The sequence below is a fragment of the Solanum pennellii genome, chromosome 4 (assembly GCF_001406875.1).
Source record: "Solanum pennellii chromosome 4, SPENNV200".
Lineage (NCBI taxonomy): Eukaryota > Viridiplantae > Streptophyta > Magnoliopsida > Solanales > Solanaceae > Solanum > Solanum pennellii.
This window is the reverse complement of record NC_028640.1, coordinates 20,872,566-20,888,495: the sequence shown is the minus strand read 5'-3', so window position 1 is coordinate 20,888,495 and position 15,930 is coordinate 20,872,566.

The following is a 15,930-nucleotide window of genomic DNA, read 5'->3' as shown; positions in this document are numbered from 1 at the left end:
ATGGTGTTCCCCGTGTTGATCCTGTGGGCTCTAGTAAATTGGAACCACTCGCTTGTTGATAGTTTTTCGGTTTGATGCACCACAGGTTTGCTTCACCTTATTCTTTACTCTTTACTTTTTGTGCATTGGGCACAATTGCACCATAATTTTTTGGGGGTAGGGCGAATGGATTGTGACTGATAGGGTGAAGTCTGAATAACTAAACTCATAATCCTCTCTTAGGGTTTTCTTGCATGTGTTCTATTTCCCCCAAGGGACTTTTAATTTCTGTTGAACCTGCATGTGTTATGACTGTATGTATAGAAGCATGAGAAATAATGAAGCATGATGGCATAGTAAGAATGAAAATGAAAAATTATTCATGTCCAAAAATTGTGATATGTGCAAAAATCTTTACGGTAGAATAAGTTGGTTGTGTTGGCTCTTAATATTGCATGATAATGAACCAACTTCACCTCATGACTTAAGATAAACTTGAATTGGGTAATAGATAATGTGATAATGTAACAATGTGCCAAGAGAGAGTGAGATAAGTTGAATTGTTTACACAGGTTTGTGTCGATCTAGAACTTGCTCGGTCAGTGTTATGAAGATAATCTATGCTAGAGGCTAGGAACTAATCATAGGCCCTTTTTCTAATAAGTCCAATAACTGTCTAAAAGAATCCAACCAAATGAAACTAATGTTCCAGTAATAATTTGAGCCTAAAATAGAACATTTCATTCAAAACCCTTAACTCACCTTCCCTCAAACTAGTGTTTTAGGCCCGGTTCTGCCTTGGACATGTGCACCTTGAATTAAACCAAAATCCTATGTTGAGGGTGGCTAATGCAAAAGTGACCTCAATATTGGCCCTAGTTTGACATTGAATACGGTGCACCTCAACTATAGGAACAACAATAAGTTGAGCACGGCTTTCAAAGAGAAAACTGAAAGAAAAATGGGAATGAAAAGATTTGTGTTTAAAAGAGAAAAATAAAAGATAGAAGAGGATGTGACTTTGTGTAAAAGAATCATAACATGATGAATAAAAATGTTGAAAAATAAAATACAAGAAAAATAATAAAGTAAAAAAATAATAAAAAGCAACAGAGTCATTGAAAAGAGTCAAGAGAAAGAAGGTAAAATGGTAGGATGTCAAAAATAGGTAAAAATCATAATGTAGTGTCAAGGATAGCAGGAAGTTTCTAAAAGTACTCAAATATACCACACATAATCCTGAGCCTACGTTACAGGACATGAAAGTCATGTAGTTATCTTAGCAACTAGTATGGAGAGACTAAGCAGTGAAAATAAGGGCAAGCCTATGGCATGGAGCACTAATTATACTTAAAGTCACTTCTGAGCATGAGTTTTGAATGAATCCTTGTAATGAAATTCATATTCATTGTATGAAAAAAGGATTTCATTTGAAGTAAGGGCACTAGTTACATTGTTGGAGAGTTGGTACCTTAGTTATAGTGAAGCAGTGTATAGTAGCCGATCTTTGTCGTATATTGATCCGCATGAGTTAGTTTGTTGAGTCTAAGAGAAAATATTTGAACTTAAAGAGGGATTTGGGATACAAAGCCGTGTGATTTCTTCTACTTGAATTTTTTCTTCTATACAAAGTGTCGTTTTAAGTCTTAGTGTGTCGCTTGAGGACAAATAACAAATTTAACTTAACAGTGTTGATATACCGTGAGTTAACGATATTTTAAATACACTTCACTTAAGAATTATGTGTATCTAGGGACATTTTTATTGGTATTAATGTAATTTAATCATGTTCATAGGAAATAAGTTCGGATGTGGAAGTGGAGAGACACAATTGAGAATTTGTGCAGAAAAGGGAATCTACGAACGTGACCTATGGACCATAGGTCCAGTCATGCTCCGTAGATGGTAGACGTATATGGATAGGCAAGGATTGAAGGTAAATCATGGAATTCTTGACCAATTGTGGAACTACATTTACAAATGACAGACAGTAGGTCGACTTACGGTCCATCCTGCAGTTCCGTCGAATGATTCAGAGAAGGGGGTTCAAGTACCCTTTTTCAAAAGTCAAATTATGGAGATACGGGGAGGATCCAAGTACCGTGGATCGAAACATGGTCTATCCTGCTGATTTGTCGATTGTTATTGATAGGTGGAGATTTTGAACTTTTGAAAATTTCTTTAAGTCCCTAACAACATAAAGGACCTATGGACCGAAGGTTAGTCCACGATCTGGAGGTTAGTATCATAGATCGAAATCATGTCTAGAAACTTTATTTCCTTATTTAATTTCATTTTTATTTGGGACATGTTTTTCTATATATAGGTCATCTATACCTCATTTTTTGGGGTTAGACACTATTATTTTATTTCTAAATTTTGACTTTGGAGATTAACTTGCAACTTTAGCAATTATTGATTTCCTAAATTCAATTTATGATGATTTTATTTTTGAAATTCAAGGTGGGTTTTTGGATATCTTCTTCTCATTATGTATGTTCATGAATTCTTCTTCTACAAATATGAATTTTGTTCTTGCTATTATGGGTAATTAAATCAACAATACGGGTTGTGGGAGCCATGAGCGATTGATAAAGTATGAATACTAACTAAGTAATTCTTGAATAGTGTTAATGCATGCATTGATAATTCTTTAGATTAGAAGTTCTTTTAGCGGTTGCAAATACTAGAACTTGACTTGTTGCTACTTTTTGGACCAAGGAGGTAGTTAATGAGAAAACAATTACCAACATAGATTTAATGTGATAATATCTAATAAAATCTAATGTCACTTGGTGTGACGTTGAATCTAAGTCATACGTTTATGTGATGTCTAATATGAGGTAAGGGTTAGGGTTAGTAAATTACACACACGTAGTCAGGCCAAGGTGTGGGGTGAAATACGTAGTTGTCGAACAAAGGAATTAGAGATACATAACTAATAACTTTGCATGTAATACACTAGGAAATGATTACTATTATTAGGATTACCGCGTTATGAGCTTATGTGGAACACATATACCCTAGTTACTTTCTCTTATCGATAACAACGAAGTTTGAATCTTGCTCACTTTCTCTCTAAAAAACAATCAGTTATTAGTTCCACCCCCCTCCCCTTTTACTTACTTGTCTCGGAAATAATTTTTCTACATGAATATAATAGTGAGTTAAGTTTAAGTCTAAACCATATTCCTCATAGGATCGACCTCAACCTACAAGTTAGATTCTTTACTTGATAATGATAGCTTATATGAAGTCTTTTCAACATAGTAATAGATTCAACTTTAGATTGGAGTTGGATCTTTCTGTTGTTACTGAACTCTTACTACATTTCATATATTCGGACTAGTTGATATTCCCCACATTAAGTTACCATTAGTTTAGCTTCCATATAGTATCTCTTTATTTAGATTGTTTTACTATGCTTATGATATTCCAGCTTCAGGGTTATCTTGGGGTAAATCATGATCCTAAGTCTCGTGTTTACATTAAGGGGTAGCTTCGGAGCATAAAAAACTTGGTATCAAAGCATTAGGTTCAAGAGTCCTACGATGTCTGAAAGCCACACTAAGTAAAGTCTCTTTCAGTGGTGTGAAGTCCACCACATCTATGAAAGAGAGGCTACGCGGTGTTTTAGGAAAAGCTTCACTTTTTTGTTATTCATATCATGTGTGGGTATGGAATAATATCGTTTCTAATTTGTCGTTATGTGTTTCAGGTCATGCATCCTCGTAGAGCTTATGCACGAAATTCTAATTCACGCAATGCTAATGAAATTCCTTCGGTCTCATATAATGGGTTTTGAATGCAAAAATTCATAATGCGATCCAAATTTTGGATAAGAGTATAGCCAACTAGAACAATCAGAAAGTCCTAGTTCCTACTAACACAAATGGTGGATCAACTGTAGCTAGGGTTCGAGTTTTTGTTCAGATAAATCCGCCTGAGTTTCTAGGGTGGTAGATTGGTAAGGATCGACAGAACTTGATTGATGATGTTAAGAAATATTTGGAGTGATGCAAGTGACTGGTAATGATAGGGTAGAGTTGGCATCCTACCAGCTTAAGGATGTGGCTCACATTTGGTTCATTTGGTGGAAACAAAATAGGGGTGCAAATGGAGCTCCTCTGACTTTAGAGCATTTGACTGGAGCTTTTCTGAATAGGTTAGTCCTGGGAGAGTTGAGGGAGGCTAAAGATCAGGAGTTCAAGAATTTGAGGGAAGATACCATGTCAGCCAAGAGTACAGACATAAGTTCACCCAACTCTCCAGGTATGCCCCATATATAGTCGTTGAACCAAGGGCACAAGTAAGTAAGTTTCTATTTGGGGTATCCGTCTTGATGAAGACAGAGTCTTGGAATGCTATGTTGTTAGAGGATGTGAAGATCTCTAGGCTTATGACTCATGCTCAGCAGGTTGAGGAAGATAAGCTTAGGGAAATGGCTAAGGACAACAAGAAGGCTAGAATAGGGAATTATGAATACTCTTAGTAGAAATGGGTGGTGGAAATCTCTCGCAATTTTAGCAGAAATCTTCTGCATAACACTTTCATGAGATAGTGCTCCATCTCCTAGGTTTTGACAATATTAGAAAGTTCTGGCATCAATCTCTAAGTCTTAAAGGAGTAATTCAGGTAACGGGACTTTCCCAACTTGTCCAAAGTGTGGTAAAACCATATAAGCTAGTGTCATCTGGGAAATAAAGGGTGTATTTAGTGTGGTCAGTCTGTGCATATGTTAAAGGATTGTCCTTCTACTGGGAAGAGGAAAGGAGGTAACAATAATAGGTCTCAGTATACAGTTCCAGCAGCACCAGTAGGTCACCCAACTCACCTGGGTGCTTCATCTGGTACAGGTGATGGTCAGCGCCAGAACAGGTTTTATCTCTCTATGCTCGCCAAGACTAGAAAGATTCTCCAAATATGGTCACTGGTACATTACGAGTATTTCATTTTGATGTTTATGCATTCTTAGATCTAAGGGCTACACTGTCATTTGTAACTCCTTATATAGCGGTAAACTTCAATGTCAGACCAGAAACCTTTTGACAACCCTTCTTAGTATCTTATGGATTTGGTGACCTAATTATAGCTAGACGGGAAGTCAAAAATAACCCTATCATATTCTCTCAAAAGATCATCTCAGCAGATCTTGTGCATTAGAAATAGTAGAGTTTCATATGATTCTAGGCATGGATTTTTAAAATTCTTATTATGCCTAAGTCGATTGTAAAAATAGGATCCTTCGGTTTCAACTTTTAAAGGAGTCAGTCTTAGCATGGAAGGTTAGTATTCCAGTGCCCATGGATCGAGTCATCTCTTACCTTCAGGCCAGAAAAATGATTTCAAATGTGTATTTCTATCACCTTGTTCGAGATAAGGATTCAAACTCTGAGATCCAAACTTTTGAGTTAGTCCCAGTAGTAAGTGAGTTTCAAAAAATGTCCCAAGAAGATCTTCCTGGAGTTTTTTTCGAAACGGAAATTGAATTCGTAATAGATCTCATTTGATATACCCAGTCTATTTGATTAATCCTTACATAATGTCTATAGCGGAGCTTAAGGAAATAAAAGAGTAATTGAAATACCTTCTAGATAAGTTCTTGATCAGACCTAGTATCTCTCCATGGGCTTATTTTTCGTGAAAAAGAAAGATGGTTCTGTCAAAATGTGCATCACTATTGTTAGTTGAACAAAGTCACAACCAAGAATAAGTATCTCATCCCTTGGATTGATGACTTGATCGACCAATTTTTGGGTGCTAGTTGCTTTTAAAAAATAGACCTCAGATCTGGTTAGCATTAGCTTAGAGCCAAATATAGTGACATTTCAGAGACAACTTTTAGGACTCGGTATGGTCACTATGAATTTTTAGTTATGTATTTTGTACTAACAAATGGTCCTGCACCTTTCATGGACTTAATGAATAAGGTGTTCAAACAATATTTCGACTTGTTTGTTATCATCTTTATCGATTATATCATCATTTATTCTCGGAATAAGGAGGAGCATATGACTCATCTGAGAGTTTTTTTGCAAGATATCAAAGATCTCCAGTTATTTGCTAAGTTCAACAAATGTGAATTCAGGTTACAATCATTCATTTTCCTTGGTCATGTTGTATTTAGCAAAGGAATCTGAGAGGTATAATACCCCAAAAATTAGAAGGCTAAAATAGAGCTTAACGTGAGGGTTAGAGTCATGAATGTAACTTTCCATACCTAAAAATAAAAATGTTTGTATTGGAACGTCAAGGTATGACCCCCAAAGACAAATTTTACTCGAACAGTGACCCAAGAAGGGGAACAACGCCCCGTGGGTGAGGAATCATGGGTTGATGTCCCAAGAACCAAGTCGTTGAACTGAACCACAGTTCACTAACATTTGCCATGGGTCCAACCACTGTCCGTCAGTGGTGGGTCATTGGTGGTGACCTGGGAACTATTTTAGGGAGTTAGTTTAGGCACACTTTGGGATCTTCCAGTTTTAATTATTATTAAGTGGTATCATTTTATTCTGAAGTTGACTAGCTATATAAGTATTATAGACCCCTAAATTAATTCATCCTCCTCATTATTCAAAAATTCCAAACAAAACCATCTCTTCTCCAAAAACTCTTTCCCTTAAACTTCATGGAAGAAGAATACAGAAGTTGGAGTTAGGGTTCAAAAAGCAAGATTTTCTAATCAAATTCATTGGATTTCATTGATAAGTTATGGTATCTCTTCATCTGTGGATAGAATTCATCCATGGAGCCCCTTTAAAATCACAATTTCAATGATAGAATTCCCTAATAATTAGGGTTTGATTCAAAACCCATGGATTCCTTTCTAAATCATTTATAATGATGGAATTATGTTATATTATGTATAAATTTATTATATTATATGGTTTTATATTGAATTCACCAAGAATCCATGAATTCCCCACATTTCCAAATTATGATCTTGCGATGCGAGTTTGTTGATGATAGAAATATATTATGAGATTATGCATGCAGTGAATTGATTACTTGAATTATAATTATATTGATTTATAATGTAGAAATTCTAGATGTGTTGATGGAATATGATCGTGAATCCTTTAAGTATAAAGCATGAGAATTTGGCATGATTATCAGAATTTATGTATATGATTTATGAACACTTTGAGAGTAAAATGATTATGATTATGATCTTGTTGTGTGTTGTTGAAAGGATATTCTCATTTACACACCTATGTATGATTAAGTTATGATGTGAAATGTTTTCTCACAATATCATGATGCTAGGGTCGAAAGGCTTTCTCACCTATAGAATCTATACGAAGACATGGACGGTGAAAGGCTATTCTCAAGCATGATCTATGAGATATCTAATGTATTATGTTGGATTGAGTGTTAAGAAATTCTTCCATGATTATGAACTTAATTCAAGTCATAATATGAACTCTGTGGGAATAAATGCTTAGCACCAAATGGATATTGTATATGAGATGAGAGCTTTTACTCTGCTTGAGTCTGGTTTCCCAATGGGTTCCTCATACGCTAGTTGAGTTCGGTTTCCACAGAATGTTTCATGAGATGAGTACCTTGTATCTTAGTTGATTCCGGATTCAAGTAGCAATTTCCTTATCTCATAAACTAGTGGATCCACCTAAGCTAAGAGTATGATTCTACCATAGACAAGTAAGATAACTCTTTACGGTGTAGGGTAGATACTGGATTTTATGTATAGATCACATGATATATGTCGTTTAAGGATTATTTTTTCACAATAACACTATGAAAAAGAATGTGAACTATAAACTATAACTACTCAACAAGCTATACTTAACATGGGTGAGATTTTATGGGGTCTCATTCATGCATTGCACAAGTATGATTTGACGGTACTTATAGTATGTTTCTCTTATGTTATATTGATATATATGTTGACAATGATTATGACGTATGTTTTTCCACTTTCTTCATAATGATGTTTAATGTTAGTAAAATGCATGCTTTCAACTAAAATGTCACTTTTGGAATTTTTTCAATGTTTTATTGCATGTCTATCATACTTAATGCATTCTTGTAATAACGCCTACTTTTCCTACATTTCCCTAAGTGTAGGGTCCGGTTTTCAGGATGATCATCCTTTTCGCTAAAGCTTGGGTTTGCTTATTCTCCTAATTTTTGATGAGTCCTCATGTTTTGAGAATGGATGGTTTCACATTGTAGCTTCATTTCTGTATTTCCTTCTCGGACTATGTTGTACGGGATATGTCCCTTTTTATTTTGGATATCAGAATAAATGGCTATTTTGAGACTAAGAGTCTAGACTTCGGCTTTTTATTTATGAAAATTATAAACTTGAAATGAATTTTTACTCTTATTGTTCTATTGCTTATGTTATGATATGCTAAGTGGATTTTATAAAGTCCTTTGGGGTTCTATATGCCATGTTACATCTAAAGGGGTACCCCTGGGTCGTGACAAGTGGATTCTCATAAAATAGAGTCAGTGAAACAATGGTCCAGACCCACTTCTCCAACAAATCAGAAGTTTCTTGGGTTTGGTCGGTTATTATAGGAGATTTGTTGAAGGACTTTCATCCATAGCTTCCCCCATTGACAAAGTTGACTCAAAAGAAGGTCAAATTTTAGTGGTTAGATGAGTGTGAGAAAAGTTTCTTAGAAATGATGACTAGGTTGACTACAGCTCTGGTCTTGACTCTACCAGATAATTCAAATGGCTATGTAATTATTATGATGCATCTAGGGTTGGCCTAGGTTGTGTGTTGAGACAGCGAGGTAAGGTTATCTTATTCTTCGCAACAAATTAAGGTCCATGATAATAACTACATGACTCATGACCTCGAGCTTGCAGCTATAGTATTTGCCTTAAATATTTGGAGACATTACTTGTATGGTGTTCACGTAGATGTGTTCACAAATCATAAAAGCCTTCAGTATGTGTTCACCCAGAAAGAGTTGAATCTTCATAAGAGGAGATAGCTTGAATTCCTCAAGGACTATGATGTGAATGTGATTTACTATCCTTGAAAGGCCAATGTAGTGAGTTGATGCTCAGAGTAGATTGTCTATATGTAGTATAGCACATGTTGAGGAGGAAAAGAAGGAATTAGCAAAAATATATTCACCGGCTTGCTCGCTTAGGTGTTGGTCTTACAGACATGTTAGATGGTGGTGTGACATTTAAGAATACATTAAAATCTTCATTGGTAGCGGAGGTTAAGGAAAAACAGGATAGTGATCATAGATTACCTTAGTTGAAAGGCGCGGTTCACCAGCAGAAAGTAGTCAATTAATTTTTATAAAAAAATAAAATAAAATGATAAATATACTTTTAACGAACATTTTAGTTATTCAACTTTTGACTTAGACTCTTTCTTCTTTCAATAAAATGATATTCATAAAGAAAATCAAAATGTCCAAAAGTAATATGGTCATCCTACCAAACATTTGAATTTTAAAACTATGAAAAGTTATCATTAATATATAATGCTTATATTTAAGAAAACTATTAGGCTTAGTGTCGCATAAAGGTTAATGTAACTCTCATTTTTTCCTTGAATATTAAATTATTAAATCTCATATCGTCTAAATTGTAGAAAAATAATAAATGAAACAAAAGGGTGAAAATGAACAATATATGTATGTATTTGCAACATTATGTTAGATAGACTATAAGATAACACAATCAAAATCTTTCATTCAAAATAATAATATTTTATCAATCTTTATTATATTATTTTTATTTAAACAAAAGCATATTGCATAAATTATTAAGTATAATCAAACTCATCATGTATTGGTAGATGTTTTGTCAATTAAGTAGCACTAAAAAGAATATAACACAAATAGAAAAAAAATGTCCACATCAATGAAAATACACAATAATATTAGAATATGGATCACATATCAAATTTATTTTGGACAATCATACCTTAACTCCAAAATGGAAAAGAAAAACTAAAATCACAAGCTAACATAAAAAAAAATCTAAATGAATATATAGGTCATAGCTTATACTTTTAAGTTTAATACTTGAACTATAGTGTAAGAATGCCTCCCTGTTTTAATTTCAAAATGAAGTTATATGTTCTTCTCCTTAATTAGCTTCTTGACGACATGTATCTATATCATTATATAGAAATCAAAAAAGAGAATAGTAGAACATAGAAAAGAGTAAGATGATCTAGGAGAAATTTACTGGTATTTATAGTGTTATTTGGCTATTCTTAAACCAATCAAAATTTATTAATGGAGTACATTGAAGAATGTACATAAATTTTACCCTTAGCATAGTTTGCCTACAACAACGGTTATCATATTCAGATGGCTCCATTTGAGATATTGTATGATAGACGGTGTAGGTCTTCAATTGGTTGATTTGATTCAGCCGAAATGGACTCCTTGGATACATACTTTCTTAGAGATGCGATGGACTAGGTCTGTATGATATAGGATAGACTGACGACCAAAGAGTTATTCAGAATAAAGAATCTGATCCCCTAGTGTTTATGGAGGGTGATCATGTTTGGCTCCAAGTATCGACCAGGAAAGGTCTGATCAAGTTCGGGGAGAGGGAAAAGCTTAGCCCTACATTAATTGGACCTACTTAGATTTTGATCCGAGTGGGAGAAGTAGCATATAAATTGGCCTTGCCACCTAGTTTGTGAGTAGTTCATCCTTTTTCCATGTCTTCATTTCTTAGAAGTATATTCCGAATGTGGTATCACTAGGTTCAGTGGAGTTGGGTCAAGACTTGACATTCTAGAAGGATCCTATATCTATATTAGATAGGCATATTTGAAAACCTTATTAGGACCAAGGATATTGCTTCAGTGAAGGTGAAATTGAAAGATCGTTCAATTGGAGAGGCAACTTGGTAGACCGAGTCCATGCGTATTGCATATCCTCAACTTTTTTAACTTTGAGGTACTTTCTTTCACCTTATGTTGGAGGAAAATTTTTTTTAGCGGTGGGTACTGTAATGACCCGGAAGGACATTTTTAAATAAAATAAATTAGAGTAAAATAGAGTTCAATAATTTTTATTTCATTCATTTTTATTCTTTGCACAAGTTCGTTTTTATTCTTTGCACAAGTTCGTGTTTGTTGTTTGCACAAGTAAAATAGGGTTTAATAATTAAAACATCTTCTTTCCTGCCAAAAATTGAAAGACAAAGACACTTTCCTTTCTTCCTCTTGGATCTGCAAGTTGTTTTTCCGCTGTTTTTGCACAACAATGATGTGCTGCTGTTTATCTTGATTTTGTGCATGTTGATTCAATGTTCTATCAACAATTGAAGAATTAAGTAAAAAAAAGGAGAAATTTTATCTTGAGGATTACATGAAACATGTATGTCCTTTCCCTTCACTCAATATTTTTCTATTGTCTCTACGTTGCATTTTGTACATTCACCTTTTCTGTTCTTTTTTAACAATTTGTGAAGGAACACACCATCTTTAATATTTTCAAAATGTGGTTGTCTTTACCTCCGATTTTGATAGTGATCTTTGATGTTTCAGTGAATAGCCTTAATTTTTTTCCTCAGAATTTTGACGGATGACCTTCTTGATTGGCATTTTACACTACCCGAAAGGCCATTAATTTGCATAAAATATACATTAGAATGTGATATTTCAATATATGAAGTTAATATGATATAGTCTAAATTCAATTTTTTAACAATTTCTCATGTGATGTAAATATATGCTTCTGAACATCTTCATCCAAAATTATTAAACTTCTCAAGAGTTAGAGATTTGTCACAAGTTGCTTGTTTGACACTCAAGACAAAAGAATGATGTTATTCATCAATGTTACTTATTTGATTTAGGCCCCATTTGTTTCTATTAAGATTAAAAGGTCTGAATATGAATAAACATCTGAATATTAAGATTTCCATTAAGATCTAGGTATTTTGATCTGAATACACATCTGAATATTAAGATCTTGTCTCTAAATCAAACACTAAATAATTAGTATTGTTTGTATTTCAATATCTGAATTTGGAAGTGAAATTAAACATTATATTAATAAAATATTATAAATTTTTCATTTCAACAAAACATATCACTTTTGAAAAAAATTAAAAGTTTTAATAATCATGATTTTGAGTACTATTTTTTCATTTAAAACCTTTTATAACCAACAATACACCAAAAATATTATTGCATTTTGTGTTCTTGACACACAATAATACAAGAAACTTATTAATATAAAAGAAAAACTTGAAAATATTTATGAAAACTTACCAGGAAAAAATGGTGTGAGAAAAAAAGTTTTTAGTTAGAAGATGAAAAGGCACTCCCAAAGGTGAAAACTATGATTTATTATTAGATAACTTATCATATGATTCTGAATGTTGTTAAGAGTCTCCTACACATTTAATTTATTCAGACCTCTTCAGACCCATGAAGAGGCTTTTATAAAAAAAAAACAAATGAACTTAATAGGATGAATCTGAATGATTCAGATTAATACCTAAAAATCAAACGTACTTAATGGGCTGAATCTGAATGATTTAGATTTAGACCTCTATTAAGTGCAAACAAATGAGGCCTTAGAATGTTAGAAAGTTTGTTTCAAAATAAATATTACTATATAACATTGCCTTTTTGTTTTACTAATTTACTATTTATTAATATTAGGGAACAGTATTTTAGATGAAGATCTTCTTACTTCAAGTTAACAAGATCTTCAAACTTCAAAATATATTATTTTAAATTGTCCCGAGTTCTTTTTTTAAAAAAAATCTTCCAAATGTGAATATATATGAATCGTTTAAAATTATCATTTACAAAATAATTTTTATTTTCAATAATATGAAATAAACATTTCATTTTGTCCCTATACTATATTAAAATCTAATAACCATATAGAATATAGCAACATTAATTAAAAGTCTTATTTGTGTTATGTTAGAATAAAATTTATCTGACATATAGCTAGTTCACATTAATTGTTTAGTTATAACATTATAAATTCTGTTAGTTATTACTAATCATTGCAAATGTCATTCAGACTCTTTAACATTCATTAGTCATAAGATTCTGAATCTCATAGTTATTACATTAATTATTACTATCTTTCAACTTTTCTTATCTTAATTTTTTACCAAAAATTTTTTATAATATTATATAGTGATAACACAAATTATATGTGATAATATTATGTAGTGATAACACAATTATATCTTATCTTATTAATACTAATTATATGTGATAATACAATGTTGTTATTTTTTCTTGGACGGATCATGCTTTATTGAATAAATTAAATATTGTTTAGAAGTGTATGAACTACATCTTTATTCGGGGTAAGATAAATAGTTGATTATATATTTGATTTAATAAATAGAATATATCCTTTAATTTCTGTTTTTAGTTTTTCCAATAAAAAAAAAAAGAAACATTTCTCAGTTAACCATGGACAGTCAGATAACTAGCTTTATTTATTTACACAGTCAATTGAGAAGTCAAATATGAGATCTAACTACAAGAACAACATTTATAATGTTATAACTCATAAAAAAAGTTAATATACACAAATTAGTTCTAAGAAATAAAATATAGTTGTTCTCTTCAAATGTTCATATTAAATTTGAACAGTTTAATGTGAAATACATGCTCAAACATATCTGGTTAGATGACGAGAAAAATATACAACCGATATCGTTTATAAGGTAATGTCGTTGAGATATGGCCAACTACATGACTGAACCTCTAAAAATTAAAATAAATATATGCATTTAACTAATAAAAATTTTCATGACCATCTTCATAAGTTCGCGTTGATAAGATATATATATATATATATTGAACATTCACAAAAGAATCTGTAATATCATTTTTTGCAAATTTTATTATTCAAATCTTTGCTTAAATAAGCAATACTATCTACTATAACATATATTTCCTGAGTTGGTAATCACGTGCAACACACGTGTCGAAAATCTAGTACTCTTATATGCAGGAAACCCAAAAGTAAAAAAGTTAAATTACCATTTTACTCTTATGCTAAATTTAAATGTTATTAAAAAATTAAATCAATTTAATAGTAAATAATAGAATTTCTGTAATATTTTTAGTTGGTATACATGTGAGTAAATTAAATAGAAAAAATTTAAAAATAAAAGTTATCCGTTTAAATAGATACATGTATGTGTTTCATATTCTAAATTATGCGCTCCTCTTCAGACTGGGAGGGATTGACTACGCCGTGCGCCACCCTCATGGGCATGGCTCTAGTGGAGCGAGTAGCAGGTAGGGAGTGCGGGTACCTGGTGGAACGTACTCTGGGTCACGATCCTCATCTGAGCCTATGATAAGCCGGTTCGACGGGGCGACTGACTTGGAATGCCCTCCTTAGTAGACACAGTCGTGTTTAGGTGCCATTTGTACCTGCAGCGAGAAGTAGTTAGTACCATAGGAAGCAGCAAAGCATAGAAACGAAATGAAAATGCAAAAGTATAGAGTGCAGGACGGACCCATCGACGGTCCGTCGAAGGCACGACGGTCCGTCATGGGAGTCCGTCGAGGGACACTTAGAATTAATTTTAAAAACATCGGAACAGGTTCTAACAATGTTGACGGTTATGCAGGATGGACCGTCGAAGGGACGACGGTCCGTCATAAGGGTCCCTCGAGAGATACTTAGAATAAATTTTAACAACGTAAAAAACAAAGGTTCTGACAGTGTCGACGGTTGTGCTGGACGGATCGTCGAAGGAGCGAAGGTCTGTCAAAGTGGTCCGTTGAGGGACACTTTGAGTAAACTAGGGAAGGTAGGCTTAACAGACCACAACGACGGTCCGTCGAGGGACCGATGGTCCGTCGACGGGTTCTCGTACTGACATTCAGGGAACAGAGTTTTGCAGCCAAACTTTGATACCCTATCATACTAATTTGAGGTATTTTTTGAAGCCTAAATTTAATAAACATCTACCTAGCATCCCATCATTCGTAGAGCATGAATTTTCCTAGTTTTAACATGCATGTTCGACAGCCAATCAAACCCTAGGTCAGGAACACAATCATGCAAACACACTCTATTTTTTAACAATACACCCCCATCCCTTTCAATTTCAGTGTTCTAAGGGACTTAGAACATTTGTGTGGATGTTTTAGCATGGAATATGATCCAAAATTAAGGACCCAAACAGTTAGACATCACAATAATAAGGAATATTAACAAAAACTAAGCTGAGCGGATCAGAACAACATATCTGACAACTATAGTAGAGGAATAAGAGTATGAACTCTAGGAGTAGAACAGCGGCAACAACCACCACGAACACCGACCGGCAATGGACTGAAGAAACTAGGAGAATTTGGGAGAGAAAGGGATTGTGGGATTTTGGGGAAAATGTGGGAAATCAGAAGATGGAGAGGGAATGGGAGTTAATTCTGATGAAGTGGGGAGATATAGTAGGAAATAAGGAGAGAAACGGTTTTAAGGGGTTATGTGAAGAGGTGGGAACTTTAAAAGTTTAAAACTTTTAATATTCAGCCAGAGGAATTGGGTCGAGTCGGTGGGTAAAGACGCAATGATTCCCCGTCGATTGACCATAACAGGGTCGACGGTCCGTCGAGGGTGTGCCCTAACTTGAAAAATTTAAAAGACATACCTGGGCATGAAGGATCCCACCGAAGGTCCATCGATGACACACCGGTCCGTCGATGGTTCCGCCGAAGGGTGTAGCAGACCAATTTGTTGGAGATTTCTGGTGATTTGATACCTGCACATTAAACAACCATTAAGATAATCTTTTTGTATTTTTTGGACACTTTTTGGACAAGGACCCTAATCTATGCTCTAGCCAACACTAGTAATGAAAAAGAAAAGAGCAATCAGATGGAACATTAAATAAATAAATGCAAAAATAATGCAACTATGCCTAGAAAACCATTAAAAAAAAACTATAGTTGGCCAGAGGATACATATTGGGTTGCCTCCCAAT